Genomic DNA, 19346 nt, shown 5'->3' on the forward strand with positions numbered 1-19346 from the left:
ACAGTTAATCACATTCCAGAAAGCTGAAGGATATGTAATAGATTTAATTTAAATACACTAATTAATGACCAACTATATTAATTAACTTACTGTACCAAAATCACTTCAGAGACATTTTAGTAGATACATTTTAGCGTTATATAAATGAAAGGAACTTTATCCCATTCATCCTTATAGTATCCTACATCTAACACAACTGACATTAAGTAGATTAAAAAATAAAAGCCAAATGCACAGTATTTTTATGGCTAATGAACAATTGCCGTTTACTGTCTCTTATAGCATTACAACACAAATGCCTTCTAAATTAATAGATATTCCAATTAAGATTAAATAATTAATGGTTGCAAGTTGCTGCTCATTTAAATGCAGAATGAAATCACAACAAATCATTTGGCAACATTTGAAAACAATATAGGAAGGCTATGGTATATAATTCTGGAGGTGAACTGTAAGTTTTTATGTTGAAGTCATAGAGAATTTGTAAATACAGCCTTTCTGTTGATTAAAGACAAGACTGCTCAGGTAAATGGACACAATAACTATGTCTTTACGACAGAGGAAACCAGTTTTACTTCCAACCTGTGAATAGGTGCTGGAACTACGGGTGCTGCTGCACCCCTGGCTTGAAGTGGTTTCCATTATATACAGGATTTACAGTTTGGTTCAATGGCTCTCAGCACCCTGACTATAAAAATTGTTCCAGCACCCCTGAACTTGTGTTAACAAACCCATGTTACAATCTTTCCAGCTTTTCATTTATCAGCTGAAATACAGCTTAAAACTACATCTTTTCTTGACATCAGTAGGATTTTAACATGGATTGGCTTAATGGTTATCCATACATTTTCCTTGTAAAGACAAGGCCTATGAAGCGGTTTTCTGATTATTTGTGGCTTAGTCCCTCACAGTTCAGGTGGGGAGAGTTGCATATATAAGTACAAGGCAAAAGTGTTGAGCCCAGTGATCATGTTACTCTTACCAAATAGCAGCAGAATGGCAAAAGAGCAGTGCATGTAGTCAAGCTCCTTATCTGCAGGCTCATGACCACGTTTAAGGCCAGGCCTCCTCAGACACTTCCATTCTCTGCCACACCCTGCGCTTAAATGTCAGTGAGTATGCACTCACATGACTTGAAATTTACTCCCATTCAGTGTGAAGTACTTAACATATCATTTTGTTTACATGTGACCCTCTGCTTTCCCTTGTTCTGGAATGCAACATGGTTGCAATCACTGCTGCACACCATATACAGACTTGTGGGAACAAGTGAAATAGGCAATACGGCTAAACATCTGCCTCAGAGAATTTCAATGTGTTAAAAAATGCAGAGTTGTCGTAATATGGTTACAGTATCTTGAGCCAGTGAACAAATGTGCTACTATATTCTGTATTAGCCACAAGTGACACAGAAGCTAGGAGGGAATAATAATTGAACCAAATGATAAGTTATAGCTTTCTGGTGCTTGGTTTAACACCGGCTAAACAAGGGCACAGCATATGCAAATTGGGTAAGTGAATCACACACAATCAAAGCAAAGTATGACTAATGCCTGGGGCTTTTCTATGGAAGTGTATGGTCAAGTGTGACATCAAGATTCCCAGCCTGACTCACTACTGCAGAACCAGTTTCCTAAATGGTGGTATTGCAGAGGAAGAGAACCTATTCATAACCACATCTCTAACTAGTCCACCAACAGCAGTACCATCTGAGCATTCCTCTAGGAAGGACTCTGACTTTGCAAAGTGCTTGAAGCAAGGGATATCCAAAGCCGCTCATCGGAATCAATCTTTTTGAACAATTCTATCCCCCCTTGTATTGTGTCCATCAGTCTGCAGCCCCTGGCAACTCCAACAGAGCCCCAGCTCTCTTCAACCAATAACCGTCTGCCCTCACCACCACTTTACATACAACAGGCTGTCTCCCTGCCACCAACTGGTAGAAAGAGACTGAAGAATGGAGGCAGTAGGAAAACCTACATGTTTCCTTCAGTCTTATGAAGTGCCCTGACCTGGTGTTAGGATTTTGCTCTCACAAGATATTCCTTTTTCAATAAGGAAAGCAAGAAGTGTGGAGACCATTACAGAAAAAGGGCTTTTCCCTCTGCTCAGTGACAGGTCTTTTAAGGTTGACTTCTGTTGTGTTAGTACTATTAGGTCATCCCTGATGGCTGCAACAAAAGGCAAGTAGACCCTCAGATCTGAATCAAAATTGAACTGAAATCACTGCCTACCATTTGTTCAAATTTGCCTGCTTCACGCTCTACTGTGAAATTGTTTTTGGCCGGATCCTGAGGGCAACATCAGGAGGAAGATTTGTTATATCTTTCTGGAGTAGATAGATGTTTAATGCATGTCTGATGATTCATCCAGAGTGTAAAATTTCAGCTGAGAGACCAGTGTTATTATTCAAGCACATTTTGCAGTCAGCCGGCTCCCATTCTTCCACAAAGTATTTTTTGCTGTATAAAAACAAGGCCTTGGAGGCAAGTCAGGGGCTGCTCAGTGCCATATTGAATTTACTAGCATATCTCGAGCAATATGGCAGAAGCATTGCAGTGATGCAAGATCTAACCTATAAATAAGAAGAAAATGTGATAAAAGATTGTGGCAACAGACTGTTGAAATCCCCAGTGGCTTGAATGAGAGTTAACTAGACAGAATTCCTAAAGGGTTACTGTCTTCAGCAGAACAGAGCCAAACAAAAAAAAAAGGTTGGGGAATCTGAAATGTCATTGAATAAAGGAAGTATATGAGCCTTCAAGGGAGAAACACCCACTCAGTACATGGCATTCTACAATTTAAAATCTCTAGTTATTTTTTAAAGCGATTGAATCACTCCACTTTTTCATTTATTTATTTTTAACTTGATGATTTCAAGCCTGGAAAGTGAAAATACAGACACTATAACAAGGAGCAGCCCAGAATGAAGACAAGTCAAATGAGCTACCAGAACATAACAAAAGGCTTACTCCAAGTTCCCCACTCCCCTCCCTAATCTGTTTTCAATTGCTGTTTTCTCAATTCTCTCTCCTCTTGCTTCACTTGGCAGCTATTGCAAAAATCTACACCCTAGCCAAAAGTTTAAACGAAGAGGTTCTTTTCAATGCTGATGCTAGTGCAGCACCATGGAGCCCAAGAGTGTACACGCTGTATAGCTGGCACTTTACTGCAATCCATCAATCATGGCAGCGTGATATTCAGTCCTCTCCTGAACTTGCATTCATCACTTGAAAACATAACACAGGGGGGTTCATATAGTATTATGCACACATTTTCCTAAGAGCCAGTCAGACTCAGTACTGAGATAAGTTGGAGTAAAATGCATTTTTACCTTGAATTAACCCTTCATTTGTACTAAAAGAAAAAGAGTTTACTGCCATCTTCAAACAATTAGATTCTTAATTAACTGTGTTTATGGTTTTATAGCAGTGAATCATGTCTCCTGCACTATTGTGTTTCCAAAGGGATAATCTGTCAAGGCAGCAGCTATTACAGAATCTATTAAACATTAGACCTTCCTGTCCTTTTAGTGAAAAGGAACAATCAGAGGGGAAGCTGAAACTTTCAGTCCTGTCCTCAAGCCAACACACCGGTCAGTGCCCAAGTTAAATCATTAAATATAAAGAATACTATGATCCCGGGACCTCTTGATGCCAACTGACATAGGACATGAATGGTGCATATGGGTTACAGGAATCTCCTAGGTTTATTGTTTACATTCTAGTTCACCAAAGAACGTCATGTAAGGTCTTTAGTAAAAGCCTGTATCATACTGGTGGTTTTCATAGGGACTCAACACCAGCAAAGGTAAAAAACAAGTCTTTTTTCATACAAGAAATGTTTTTCTCTCTCTCTCTGTTTACATGAAAGTTAAGTATTGCATGGTTCACAATAGGCCTCTACTCAAGTCTGAGCCAAATTCTAATGAAAGATTGTGGAATCTTCAAGAGAAGAAATTAACAGGAAGAGGTAAACAGCAGGAGTTATCCTGTTTATGGATATATCTGAGGAAGAGATGAACCGCTATGTAGTCTTTCAATCTGTGTGGACTAGCTGCAGAGGGCTTGATGCAATGAGAAAGGGTGCCAATCAAGTTTGTTGAAAATACACAGGGGAATTTGTTGGAGATAGGGGAATGCCTTGTTAGTTAAGTTTAGTCTCTAGAAAGTGTGTTGTGATTTTGTTTTATATGTAGTGTGACAAAGTTCCGAGCCTGTATTGGTGGGTCCCGCGCTTCTGGACAGATTTAATGGCCGAAGAAACTCATTAAGGCCCCAACGTGACTTACCTTTCTCAGTGTAGTGGAAAGAGTCACAGCCTATTGAGTTACTTTCATAACCAGCCAGTATGGGAGATGGGAAGGGGGGATACCCCACAGTCTCTGTTGCTCTGTAGAGCTCAGTAGGCACAGTTCGGCCGCCTGCCTGGATCGAGTCCTGCTTCCCTTCTCCAGGGGATCTTTGTAGAGTATGGGGGTGGAACCAGGTTCCAGTCCAGGGACCCTAATGGTAGCAGCTATTGGTGGCTTTCCCTTCACCACTGACACTGCTTTGATTCCCTGGGCCACTTCCCCCATGGTCCCCTTTTCCTAGCTTCACCCTTACCTCAGGATTCAGCAATGCTTCCTCTCCTCTCCTCTCACCTCAGCTCCCCCAAGGGAACTGGAAAGGAGAGCTTTTAAGCAGTATGAGTGAGACCTTGATTGGTTCCAGCTGTCTCCATTAGCCTAACGGCCTTAACTGACCCTTTGCCAGTTAACTGGGGTCAGGTGCCAGCATTAGCCTAACAACCTTACCTGGTTAATTGGCATCAGGTGTTTTGATTGGCCTGGAGTAGCCTTTTTTTGGCTATCCAGGGAACAGAGACCTGCTCATTCTGAGGCTGATATACCTGTCTTCTACTACACTCTTATATCCAATCCTCCGTCCACTCACACATCTGGGCAAGGTTCCTCTGTGCGGAGTCCGCTGGCTCCCTTGATGCCTTCGAGGAGCAGTGGGCGCTGTCCGGGGTTCTCTGCTCAGTGTCCCCATCAGATTCCCTTTGTTTGACCCTTTGACCTCACTCCTATCCCTATTATTGCATTAGTTGTCCCCTGGAATCATTTGGCTTCCAGGTCATATGGATCCTCCCCTTCGGCTGGGGGGAGGTCCTTTAGCAGTGGGCAGGCTTCCACCCACTCGCTTCCTGGATCCCAATAGGACTACGCTCTTATATCCTTCTGGTCTGAGTCTGTCACAGCAGTCATTTGTTTCCAATATTCCGTCTCATGACCACTAGAACCTCTGTTCTTTGATAATAAACTTATTCCTGTTTTCACTATAAATATATCTAACAGCTATGTCTTCAGCAGAGCTCTGTTCTGAGGTATAATTAGTAAGCTGCAGTGTACTGTTCCTTTGGGAACAGCAGGCCTGGTAATTTTGTGAGTGTTCAAGGGATTCAGGGCAGGACGCTACAGAGAATGCTCAGAGGACTCAGGGGTTGGTGTGTGTCTATAACTAACTACACAGAGAAAGCAAAGCCTGTGGAGGTCTGGAAGGTAGTACTTGTGTTATCAGAGGGTGGTGGTTTTAAGGAGCTCATCCACAGCAGGCACAGACAAGACTGCCTCAAGCTAAGGCTGTTGGAATATGGAGGAGAGCCAGTCAGGAATTTTCCAATTATTATTATTATTATTATTTTTTTTTTTTACCAAAATTGCCAGTTTGTTGAAACCAAAACTTTCCACAGGAACATACCAGTTTCAACAATCCTTTGCCAGAAAAGGTTTCTCAGAGACAGAATGCAACTCCTAGTCAGAGAAAGAGAGACAGACACGCACCAGCCCAATTCTGGTCAGGAACTTGAACTTTATTCTCCCCAGATGAGCACCTAACCACCATGCTATTAACTGTTCAGGGGTGGATCTCTCAATCTCTCCTGTTGGAGCTGTTCCACTTTGTTTAACTAATTAAATAGGAGCAGGGACTTGAACCTTAAGTATGTCTAAAGTAGCACTTTTTTCAGTATAACTTATGTCACTCAGGGTGTGAAAAAACCACGCCCCCGACTGACAGAAGTTACACCGACAGAAGCACCGGTGTGGACAGCACTATGTCAGCAGGAAACACTCTCCCACTGACATAGCTACAGCGGCTCATTGGGGGTGGTTTAATTATGTCAACTGGAGAGCTCTCTCCCAGCAGCTACATGGGAGATCTTACTGAGGTGCAGCTGCATCTTACATCGGTGCCAGTGTAAGGTCTCTAGTTTAGACATAGCCTGAGTCTCCCGCTCTCCTAGGTAAGGGCCCAGTACACTGAGCTACATAATCAGTCTCTCCCTGGCCCAATGAATATGTCATAGAAGTGTCACAGAGAGGGAATGACTCTACAGCTTAGCGATTAGGGTGCTCACCTCAGAATTTGGAAAACGGCAGAGCAGAGACTTTAACCTAGATTTCTCACATCCAATGTAAGTACAATAGTCACTGGGTTATTGCAGAGGGGTGGGTCTATCTCCCCAAAAGGCCAAAGTTTCATTCCAATAAAGAACAGAAGAAATATTTGAAATCTTGAAAATTGTCACAGGATGGGGAAAAAAAATCTTAGTAACTATATTGATAAAGTTTTCTATAACAATTTTGATAAAAAGTAGTAATTTTGTGAAAAAAATTCGAAAAAGTCAATGGTTTTTAGAAAACTTTTTGGTTTTGAAAAAGGCCATTTAAAAAAATGCTTTTGTTCAAAAATTTCAACCAGTTCTATCCATTATGTTAATAATATTTTAAGTTTGCATTTTATCAGCTTTTTCCCCATAATATTAACTCTTTGCAAAACAGAGAAGATTATCAATCCCAATAAGCAATAGAATTGACAGTGACAGAGATACTTACTTGCAAGACATGGGGGGCGAAATCCTGGCTCCTCTGAAGTCAACTGGAGTTTTTTCATTGACTTCAATGGAGCCAGGATTTCACCCAATTAATCTGGGCTGCTGAGTTCTACTGATACTCTCCCCAGTGGACATGTGACCCCATGGAAGTCAACAGGATTCAGGAATTCTAGTTACTTTGACTTACGCAAAGCTTCTGTGAGTTAAAAATCAGTCCCATAGTGTCTCAATATGGGAATTCTTAACCCATTGCTCTAGATCCACCATGGTCCTGTTGTAGCTCCCTGGGAATTCATGGATTCAGTTGGAGCTCCTTCACGCTACCTGATCTCAGGCTCAATCACTAGTGTTGATCAAAGTCAGACTCCCCTTGCTGATTCACGGTTATGACCAAACAACCTGAGCCACCAGGATCTCTCTATCCCCATGTCAGCCAAACAGGAGAGCAGATGTGGAGGGCAAGCCAAACAAAATTATTTGTATTGTGTTGAAACTAGTTTAGAATCACACGATACACATGAAATAATATCCTGATATTTACTGGCTTTGTCATGATATTATATCAATAGACTCAATGAGAACTGAAGTTGTGTGGTAATGTTACAAGAGATTTTCACATATATTGAATCCTGTATACATTATAGCACCCTGGATAGGGATAATGACAGTAAGGGGGGGGGGGGGGGGGGGGGAGGGTGGATGAGAAACATCCCCAGAAATTCATCTCTCCCAATTAGCATTTCAAAGGTAGTGTTGGAATCAGAGTGCTTTAGTTTGCAGGGAGCAATAGTTAGTTTTAGGCTAGATGCTTTAGGTAAGTTACAGTGAATGATAGTTTATAGTTAAAAATCCAAAATGGTGGACACATTGATTTTCTATTAGAAAACATCAAAGATGGAGGACACAGACTAAATTGACCAATAGCAAGCAAGAAACAAAGGTCGAACAAAGTTCAGGAGAATGACTCAAAATACCTGCGGGGGGGGGGGGGGGGGCAGGAGGAGGAATACCGATGATGTGAGAGCAAAGCTGATTGGCTGAATTAGTTGCCACCCATGCAGGGAGCTCTCATCTTAAAAGGTCAACCAATCAGAGGAGGCCAGAAACTGTACATAAAGGGACAGATGACAAGCTAGATTGCGTGGGTATGAATTGTTAGGATATAGATATTCAGGCCTGTCTGAAAAGGCCTGTACTTTAAGAATTTAGGTGTATTCTTATCAGTTGGCTAGTTCTAGAGGTATAAAAGAGAGAATCAAAATCACTGTCTGCTGGTGTAAGGGCCTTCTCTTACTGTGACAGTCTGAGGCCCTGTGCTTAGGCTAAGGCCTTTGGCTAAGCAGCAGAGGCAGCCATAAGCTAGGAAGCGATGGGTCACATCCTCACATTCCAAACTAGTCACATTGAAAGAAGGTGCTATTGGGCTGTTAGGAATACAATCCTGTCCTGATAATGCCTATCACCTCCAGAGAAAGGGAAGTGCCTAGAAAATGTAAAAGGAAACAGCATCCTGTCTGGCAAGAACTCACTTATCAATACTGGGATGTGAAATCCTCACTTCTGTATTGTTTTGTCATTATAGTTCCCACTTTGCTATTGTTTGTCTGTATAATCTCTGTCTGGTTCTGTGATTGTTCCTGTCTGCTGTATAATTAATTTTGCTGGGTGTAAACTAATTAAGGTGGTGGGATATAATTGGTTATATAATCATGTTACAATATGTTAGGATCGGTTAGTTAAATTTCAGGAAAATGATTGGTTAAGGTATAGCTAAGCAGAACTCAAGTTTTACTATATAATCTGTAGTCAATGAGGAAGTGAGTGGGCGTGGGTGGGGTGGGCATGCGGGTGGGGGAAATGGGAGTGCGGAAATTGGAATCATGTTTGGCTAAAGGGGGAAATGGGAACAGGGAATGGGGGTAAGGAAATTGGAATCATGTTTGGCTAAGGGCAGGAATAGGAACAGGGACACAGGTGTAAGGCTCTGTGGTGTCAGAGCTGGGAAGGAGGATACTAAGGAAGGAAACTGGAATCATGCTTGCTGGAAGTTCACCCCAATAAACATCGAATTGTTTGCACCTTTGGACTTTGGGTATTGTTGCTCTCTGTTCATGCGAGAAGGACCAGGGAAGTGAGTGGGTGAAGGAGTAAGCCCCCTAACATGAATGAGAGTGGAGAAGACCAGAGAAGAGGCAAGAGGAAAGGAGAAGACCAGAGAGCGAAGAGAAGCAGCAGCAGAAGAAAAAGATCACAAGCAGTAACAGCATACTTGACAAACCAGAAGTACCCTAGACAATTCAAAGGGATTGTTGAAAGAGTGTAAGTCTGATTTTTAGGATGATTCTTGAGAAATATAAATAAATCTGAATGCCTGCTTCTAAGTGTGATCCACCGCACCCGATTTTGTGACCGTCTGGTTACTGCTCACGAAATGGTAATCTTAATGTTTCTTTAATGTTGTATTGTAATGTTGTTTTATACACATGCATAGAGTATTTGTATGCTACACTGTAATAAAACCAATGTTATTGTATTGGAGGCCTTATGTGTATGAAAAGTTCAGTGAGTACCGGTATCACAACATTGCATTTGTCTCATAATCTGTGTAGTCAGCATCTATAGCTATGATTATTTAATAGCTTTCAGCAATGCTACTTCATGATAATGTGACTCTCAGTCTCATCACAACTAGTGTAATATGCAGCCAATGGCAATATTGCAGGTTTTATCTTGTTCTCAGGATGGATTTCCTGGGCATGCCATGAACAGATTTGGTCTCTGTCCTACTCTTAATCTACCATCCTATTCTCTATCATCAAGCAACTCACATATGCTTCTGTCTCTATAATGACATATCGATTACATCCCAAGCTTTTGAGTATACTATCTTGCATTTCATCCCTAACCAAAACATCAAATATACTCCTCTTTTTTGAGTTCCTGCCTGGATCCCTGCTTACCTGCAACTTAGACAGTTACTGTTTCTGCAATTCCAATACTAAACTCTCTCATAATTAGTCATTTAGTTCCAAACACTTATCTCTACACTTATCTCTACGTCCCAGGCAGTACTAAATCCTCTCTAGTATCAAATAAAATCTATATTCTCCAAGATCTCATGCAGACCCATTGTTTTCATTCAGGTGCTATCTTTAGTTGAGACCATTCTAGTTAGTATATATAAAATGAGAGATGGAAGACCACAGATATCTGCTTCTACTCTCTCCCCATTCATCTTAAATGTTTTCTAAACATAATTTTCATGTTAGTTGTGTGACCAGGGTCTCCACCTAAAAAGTAGCACCAACCTCCTGTTAGAGATCTCTCTCCTCAACTTCTCTTCATTTCTGCTTTCACAAGCTCCTCCTCAACTTTTTAAAAAAAATCTTGCTTTTTATAAATAGTGAGGAGCTATTTAATGATCTTTTATTTAACTTTTGCAATTAAAACAACAGCTAAAATTAGCTGATCATTGTCCTTCACCCAATGATGGGCCAATTGTGACATTAATCTTCCTATAATGAGAACTAAACAGGACAGCGTTGGACTGTACAAATTTCAGAGTGGACCAGGACAGTGAGGAGTTAATGGTCTGTCCTGGACACAGGGATATAGAATCAGCCCCAAACCATAACACCTGCCCCTCCTCCCCCAAAAGCCTGGAAGATACAGTATTCCGTATACAGTTAATAATCAGGAGGAACACGATATACAAGGAGAGGTAGATGCACCAGGGCAACCCATAACTATGGAGACTTAACCCCTGTGTATAATAGGGACTTTTCTCCAAAAATTTCCCACCATTTATAGCACAGGTTCAGTTCCACTGATAGTGGCAGCATTGAGAATTTAGCAAAGCCAGGCTCGTGTTGGTGATGTAAGCAACATCTTCACTAGACCTGTTTTGAGCAGGGCTAAATGACACTGCTTAAAACCATGGTGGCAGGCAATGACCTATCTACATGAAGGTTCCAAACATGGCTCATATTGAGGTGTCAGCAATAGTGGAAAAATTTCAGAAGAGAGAGTTGACTACTGTTGGCAAGGCAATGAATGAAAGAAATAAGCTGTTTGTGTAAGGGAAGACTAAGCCTACAGACTCTTTGCCACTCAGGCCCAGATTCTCAAAAGGCCATGCCTAACTCTCACTGAAATCAATGAGACTTAGGCACTTTTGAGGATCTGGGCCTCAGTGAGTAGGAGAGATTGACTAGGACTCACTGACCTAACAAATACTGTATTCTGGAGACAAACTGTACATGGGTTTTGGTGACATCTGAGAAAAGACTGCTTGGGTCCTTGTGTGAGAGACACTGTTCAGCAAATACCTAGATATGGATACACACACAAAAAGAGGGGCATGCCCTCATTTTTGACTAATTTTTTTCAGAATTGTAAGGTCAGGAAATAGATGGTGGGAAAGAGTAGTTTGAGTGTTAAGTTGCCTAGTTTGATGATAGCGAGTTACTAGGAGTTACACTACTGTACTTTAGTTATTATTTGTGATTTTTTAAAAATTAAGTTAATTGGCAGAGTACAAGAATAGGTGCTATTTTTGTCATCCATGCTAATCTAAATAAATAAATTTACATGAAAAGAGATTCGTTTTCACTTCAGACTAACTGGGTCCTTTCCTTCTCACACATTACCACAAATAAGAAAAGTTTTGCAAGCTGTCCTTTGTAACACTTATGCCAGTTACTGTCATCAGATTGGGCCCTCTCTGACAACTCTGCAATCTGTGATATTGGGAACTGTACTTAAGTGGTTTAGCTTCCCAGACAGGAAGTGTGGAGGAGGTGCATGACAGAAGCCCATATTCTGTTATGCAAAAGCAGTTGAGAACTGCATTACTCACTGAATAAAGAGGAGTTCCTTCAAGCACCTTGGGTCTAGGCTGATTATTTAACAACTCACACAACCCTTTTGCCTTCAGTGGGTTTTCATAGATGTAACTGATTAGAACTCAGTAAGCAATTCTGTTGATGATGCATTAGTAAGAATAGAATCTAACTCACTCTCATAGCTACACTGACTATTCAGGACAAACATGAGTATCAAGTAACAAAAAAAATTGTCATTAAAGTCACCAAACATGACTTAGAAGAGGAATCCCAAATCCTAGAGACATGGAGTAGTTCTGTTGAGTAAGGTCCCAGTTTTACTGAGGCACTTTTCATAATACACACATTCCACTGGCTGGGACCACTTCATGCTATCTTCAATTATAATGCAATTCGCTGTAGAACAGGAAGCAAACAAAACAAAAAACAGCCTATATTCAACTAAAAATACAGCTGGAAGATTACGTAGCAGATTTGTAATTACTCAAGCTGGAAGTTGGCCAGGATGCGGGTGTTAACACCTCTGCTCTTACAAAGTGTATCATGAAATCATTAATGATTAAAGGTGTATAAGACCATGGCTTTATATTTCATCTGAAAAATAGCACCTCTAGCAGTATAATGCTCATAATACAAAGTTGTACTGACATGGGAAGAAAGATTTTCATGTACTCGAACTCCATCTCCATCTCCTCTGGCATCCTGGGTTTCACATCCACATATTGTCCAATCACAACATTGTCTATAATCATATTAAGAGAGGACTAAATCAGCTGATTCTAGTCAGTAATACAAGAACTATTAAATTCCATATACTAGATGTACTCATAACTGAACAGGAATTTGCTCCAAAGGCCTTAGTAGACAACACAATGTGCCAACCACATTGTTAAATGGTTCAGTGTGCCACATTATGACACTCATAATTTTCACCCAGACAATTAATTAGTAATAGCAATGCTGCATTAGACCTAACTTTAGTTGTAAGAGTGAACATTGATCAAAAGAGCATGGTCCATGAAGTGCCCTGCCAGTGTAACCTTTAAGCACTACTCTACCTTCTTCTTAGACTATTTCACTTCACATCCAATTGCAAAGAGCCACTTCAAGGCAATAAAGAATAACTAGAGAGGCATTTCAGATACCTGGAGATCTTAGCATCCTCAGCTATTCATTAGTTGAGCATGAATTCTAACTGCCTGCATACAAAATTAAACTGATCAATTACTTTCAATAGTAGGTTAATATTTTAAAAAATCCAACAAAGCTCTGTACTTTCAAGTGTTCTTAAAAAGTGTAAGTAAGTAACCTGTTATAGTCATTGTTGGTTAAATGTCATTATTCTGCATCTTTGTGAATAATGCCAAAAAAGAAGCCTCTATGATAGCGTATAGGGTCTACACCCAAAACACAATTGAAGGAAGTGACATAAGGAATTTGGGGTCCCACTCTCCCTTATGCAAGAATAATCTGTAAAGGGTAGAGGAAATTCCAATGCAGAACTGAGCATACCACTCCCCTTCCTGGCTGCCAGCATAGAGCCATGGCTGTGGGAATGCAGATGTGGCCATAGCAACCTGACAAAGATGGTAAGGAGGAGAAAACTGTTGCCTGCTGGTGTACTTTAAGGTATGAATGTAAACTGGGTAGTGAATGAGGAAGTATTGTAGGGCAGCATGGAATTAGCTGGATATCATAACTCTTCATCTCCAGACTTTCTAATATTTAGAAATTTGGGAATTTGATGGAGGAGTTGTTTTGGGTTGGGTTGGGTTATTTTATGTAGCAGTTTCGTAAAGAACGTATAATATGGATTTTAGGTGTAAGATAAATTCCACTGAATTTTTTAAATTCATTTTCCCCCATGTGGGGGAAAATTCTATAAACCTCTCAAAATTAATTATATTTTATTCCCTGCAGTTCAGACAATTTCCAGATTATTTATAAAAATATATTAATATATAGTACTACCTCAGGGATCAGAGTATCCTGGTCAGCACTGAATTTGTTTGGGTAATAAAGGTGTCAAATCATCAAGGGAATTTTCATAATAATCACTAGATTTTGGTGGATGTGATGCCGTTTCAGATTATGAGAACCTTTGGTTAATGGACTTCAAACAATCTAGATTGTATTGTACAGGCTAAAGAACTCTCTTCTTTATTATTTGGAATTCTGAACTGGATCTTGCGTGTTACTGAAGTGTTATTGTTCATTTTTTATAGGATCTTAATATGCACAATTTCTGCTTTGGCAATTTCTCCACATGGAAAGAATTTTTAGCAGAATAGCAGCAGAACTGCCTGTTGGTGAAATCTCTTGGCCTGCAGAATAGTCTCCCAAGGGAAGTGGCAGACCAGAAGTCCAGAGATATTTAAATCATGAATGGACAAAGCACAGGAGAATATTCTGTACGCAATAATCACACACTGGTAAGGGGACAGACTAGATAAATTGGACTGTTAGGTTATTAGGTCTTTTGTGCCTCTAATTTCTATGTCCCTACTTGTCTGCCATATGTCAGCTACTGGCATTTCTCTCCAGTCATATTCTGTGAACAAGAATAATTTCTTCTATTTCATATGCAGCACCTTCCTGGTATTCATGTCTGAAAATGCAGTTTGTATATCCTCAAGGGAAAGTTTATTGCAGTGAAGCAGCCACAATGTACAGAAATGTCAAGATTTAATGACGAGAAAGCAGTTTACTTGGAAGATACTGATCTCAGTATATAATGCTCTATGCATGGCTTAGATTACAGAAATTTGACCCTGAAGCAACAAATCCGTTAAAGACCCAGAACTGTGATCCCTGGGAAAGGCCATCTAGTGAGTACATGCTCTGATTCTCTTTCAGCTCTTCAGGCTTGTATTTTCAGGGATTTTAATTAAAAGGTAATAGCATAACATTTTTCAGGGTTTGCAAAGTGGTTATAGTTTCTGGTCCTCCACATTTAACAGAGAGGACCAGGATGTGTTGCAGAAGGGAACTTAATAAACATAGCAACTTCCTGGAAAGGGAGTTTTCTAGTTGCTGCTTGAAGTATAGCTCTTAGTGTTAATGACCTTACTGTACACGGTTGAAATTTAAACCTTATATTTGATCCAGCTACTGGTGGGTTGTTCTGTCTCTTCTTGCAGTCCCCAGCTCTCCTCCCTCAAATGATCTGATAAAACTCAAACTTTGGCAGCACATAGCATGTGCAGGGCAGAGGAACTAGTTTAGTTCCACTACATAGCAGGGTCAAAAATGCCCACGGGGTGTCTGTAACCCATGCTTGCTATTGCTCAATGTATGCCATAACACATGGCTATTTAAGGGAAGAGGGCTGTGCTGATCCACTAGCTAAAACCCCCCAACACAGGAGGTATAGCTACATAGGACAATACTGCAACAGAAACAAAAAAGCAGTTCATCCATCACACATCCTGTTCCATCAGTTTTGGTGCAGGCGAAAAAGATTGAGCCCTTGTTAAATACTGGCAGTTCCTATGCTTCCATCTGGAGCCTGACATGTGAACAGCGGTGAGTATGAATCTTTGGCTAAAAGCACACTCCGGCTCCCTTCAAGGCTACTATAAATCAGGGAAGATTTATCCCATGTCCCCATTTCTGCTGAGATAATTCTCTTTGCTGACTTCAAGTAATTCAAACCGGTTATTCCCGGTTGCTTTGGTTCTCTCTTTTGGGAGAATTAGCAAACCTAGTACTTGTATGTTTTCCTTCTCTTGATTATCTTTATTTATTCATTTACTCTTTAGTAATTCTCTCAATTTAATAAATCTCTCATTGTGTAATATATGAGCTACAAGTATCAGACTGCCCATACAAAAAACCCCCCATATTAATTAGGGTTGAATGAACCAGTTCAAATAAGAACCATGAACTTTTCCCTACCACTTGAACTTCACTGTAAATTCGCTAGCCTGGTCTGAGGCTTGAAAAATGTGGCTAATATTTTTTAATTATCATTCTTATTCATGTCTGGACTTCCAGGTGTTGGAAGGAAAAAAGCCAAAATGTGCATCCATTCTTAAATACGACTATCTTAAAAGTTAAGATTTCCCCTACATTTCACAGTAAATTAAAACACAAGTGTACTGAAGGGGAAGACTCAAACGGTGCAAAATAAATAAAAGCAATGATGCTATAGCTCAAGTGCAACACCAGTTTCAAGCTAAGAAAGAATATGGTGCAAAGAATGTGTCTGAGTAAGTCTGTTTCCTATCATAGGATATCAGGGTTGGAAGGGACCTCAGGGGGTCATCTAGTCCAACCCCCTGCTCAAAGTAGGACCAATCCCCAATTTTTACCCCAGATCCCTAAATGGTGCCCTCAAGGATTGAACTCACAACCCTGGGTTTAGCAGGCCAATGCTCAAACCACTGAGCTTTCCCCCCCTATGATCCACCCAAGTTGTTTTTTCCCTTTAACAACAAAGTTGAAGTCAATATTGTGAGTAAGAAACATGTAAATTTCTTGAAGGACAAAGATATATCAATTCGCAGCATAAAACTTAGAGAAACACATTTCTGTTCCACATAAAATGTCCCCAAAAACCTTACACACCATGAATGTTAGTTCATTTCCATAAGAAACAAATTGGTAGTTGACGCTGATGAAGGCAGCTGCTCACTTTACTGCTAATAAGCAACACTAGGCTTTGTACGACATATAAGAATTCTGTAATGGGGCCCCCAAGGGCCAAGTCCACAAATTGTGGACTCTCATTGTGCTGCATATGCACAGTCACTTGTTTCCAAGGCAACTAATACAGCAGATACATGAGCAGTACAAAACCATCAGAGCACAGACGTTAAGTAAAGCCTCCTGACTTTATTTTTAATCTGGGCTGGGTCCTGCATATTCTTAAGTATTTGGCTTGTCTCTGTTCTGCACTCTAAAAACTAGCCATCACCTAACCTCTACTATTCATCCCAAGCAAAGAGAGTAAATCATAACGGTAAGTGATAAATATAAATATCTAGGGCACAGTCCTGCACTCCTTATTCTCATTTCTGGTTACTGAAATTCCCCTCTTTATCCTCAGGACAGGTACAGGATAGTGTCATACAAGCTAGCTTCCCACAACTGCCCAAGCAGCATGCCACAACCCTAACCTGGAAGTTGAATCTTTAGGGGTAATTAACTAGTTTATTCTCCTATCGATCCTTAGTCTCTCTGCTGAGGCTGACAATACATAGATTCATAGACTTTAAGGCCAGAAGGGACCATCATGATCATATAGTCTGACTTCCTGCACATTGTAGGCCACAGAATCTCTCGCAGAGACCCAAATCATGATCTAAAGACTGCAAGTTACAGAGAATCCACCATTTACACTAGTTTAAACCTGCAAGTGACCCATGCTCCATGCTGCAGAGGAAGCTAAAACACCCCCAGAGTCTCTTCCAACCTGACCTGGGGGAAAATTCCTTCCAGACCCCAAATATGGGGATCAGTTAGACCCTGAGCATGTGGGCAGCCAGACACCTGGGAAAGAACTCTCTGCAATAACCCAGAGACCTTCCCATCTAGTGTCCCATCACCAGCCATTGGAGATACTTGCTACTAGCAGTTAGAGATCGGCTACATGCCATTGTAGGCAGTCTCATCATACCACCCCCTCCATAAACTTACGAAACTCGGTCTTGAAGCCACTTAGGTTTTTTGCCCCCACTACTCCCCCTGGAAGGCTGTTCCAGAACTTCCTTCCTCTGATAGTTAGAAACCTCTGTCTAATTTCAAGCATAAATTTATTGATAGCTAGTTTATATCCATTTGTTCTTATGTCCATATTGGTGCTTAACTTAAATAACTTCTCCCCCTCCCTGATATTTATCTCTGATATATTTATAGAGAGCAATCATATTGCCCTTCAGCCTTCTTTTGTTTAGGCTAAACAAGCCAAACTCTTTCAGGCTCCTCTCATAAGGTAGGTTTTCCATTCCTCTGATCAACCTAGAGGCTCTTCTTTGCATGCGTTCCAGTTTTAATTCATCTTTCTTAAAAATGGGAGGCCAGAATTCCACACAGTATTCAAAATGAGGGGTCACCAGTGCCTTGAATAATGCTACTAACGCTTTCTTCTCTACTGGAAATATCTCACCTGATGCATCCTAGGATTATATTTGCCTTTTTCATGACCTCATCAGATTGGCAGCTCATAGTCATCCTGTGATCAACCAATACACCCAGGACTTTCTCCTCTTGTCACTTCCAGCTGATAAGTCACCAGCTCATAGCAACAATTCTTGTTGTTAGTCCCCAAGTGCATGACCGTGCACTTTGCATTATTAAATTTCATCAGATTTCAATAACTCCAGTTTTCATGGTCATCCAGATCTTCTTGTATGATATTTCAGTCCTCCTCTGTATTGCCAATACCTTCCAACCTCACATCATCAGCAAATTTTATTAACACACTCCCACTTTTTGTGCAAAGGTCATTAATTAAAATGTCAAATAAGATAGGAATTGTTCTTGAGACCTGATGAACTCCACTAGTAATCTCCCCTTAGGCCTGACAGTTCACTTTTCAGTATGACTCTTGTAGTCTCCCCTTTAACAAGTTCCTTTCCGACCTTTTAATTCTCATATTAATCCACATGTAACAGCGTTGCACTCACTTCTTGTGAGCGTCCGTTGACCGAGTGTGTGTGCTTGCACTTTCTCTCTACCTGTTTGTGGTGGGTCTTCAGTGACTCAGCCTTCCGTCCAAGTCATACACAGTCTGTCTGTGAGATAAAAGACAAGCAAACCCCTTTCCAATACAAGTCCAACAGGGGCCTCTCTCAGTGCCCACTGTAATATCTCTCTCAGTTTGTCCCTGCTCTGGAATAGAGCAGTATCACAGTACTCCTTCCTTGGAGGCAATGTCTTCACCCTCTCAAGGCTTTTCTGACCACACCTCTTCAGCTGGGCCACTAAAGAGTTTAATTCTCCCTTATGGGGTGCCTCAGTGTGCAGGCTCCTTCCCCCAGTGGCTAATGGGGAGTTCAGGGGGATCCGGGCACACCCACTACTCTGGGTCCCAGCCCAGGGACCCTGTAAGACAGAAGCTGTCGCTGTGTCCCTTTATCCAAGTCACGCTGCTGCTCTAATTCCCTGAGCCACTTCCCTGTGGCCCTGCACCATCGTCACCCTTACCTCAGGGCCTTTTCCTGATGGAGTCCCAGCAACCAGCTCAGGGTTCCTTCTTGCTCTCCCCGGCTTCTGGCAGCACTACCTCATCCGGTGTCCCTCTCTTTGACAGAGGGTGGAGATGGATGGTAGGAGAAAGATCACTAGATCATTACCTGTTAGGTTCACTCCCTCTGGGGCACCTGGCATTGGCCACTGTCGGTAGACAGGATACTGGGCTGGATGGACCTTTGGTCTGACCCAGTATGGCCATTCTTATGAGGTCCTGCAGCTCCCTCAGCCAGCCACAGACCATCCACGCTCCTCCAACTCTAGTATGGAACTGAACTTGCTCTGGCCCTGCAGCTCTTCTTATACTAGCCTGCTGGGCCCCAGTTGGCTGCTTCACACACCACTGTAGGCAGCTTGGAGCACCTCTCTACTGGCCTTTTCTGGGGCAGGGTGTGGCAGGGCCACAAGGCTTCCAGCAGTGGGCCTCAG

General features: G+C 41.3%; 1 long non-coding RNA gene across 2 annotated transcripts in view; it reads right to left on the reverse strand.

Moving 5' to 3' along the window:
- Nucleotides 1–19346, reverse strand: part of LOC122462057 — a 207962-nt gene that overhangs the window by 5619 nt on the left and 182997 nt on the right. The window contains exon 1 of one of the 2 annotated variants that reach the window (XR_006284395.1): nt 4608–4658. The exons of the other annotated variant lie outside the window; for it this stretch is intronic. This is a non-coding gene — a long non-coding RNA (uncharacterized LOC122462057). Of the gene's footprint in view, nt 1–4607; nt 4659–19346 lie in introns of those variants that run through there. 2 annotated transcript variants of the gene reach the window in all.

Source organism: Chelonia mydas, chromosome 10 (assembly GCF_015237465.2).
Source record: "Chelonia mydas isolate rCheMyd1 chromosome 10, rCheMyd1.pri.v2, whole genome shotgun sequence".
Taxonomy (NCBI): Eukaryota; Metazoa; Chordata; order Testudines; family Cheloniidae; genus Chelonia; species Chelonia mydas.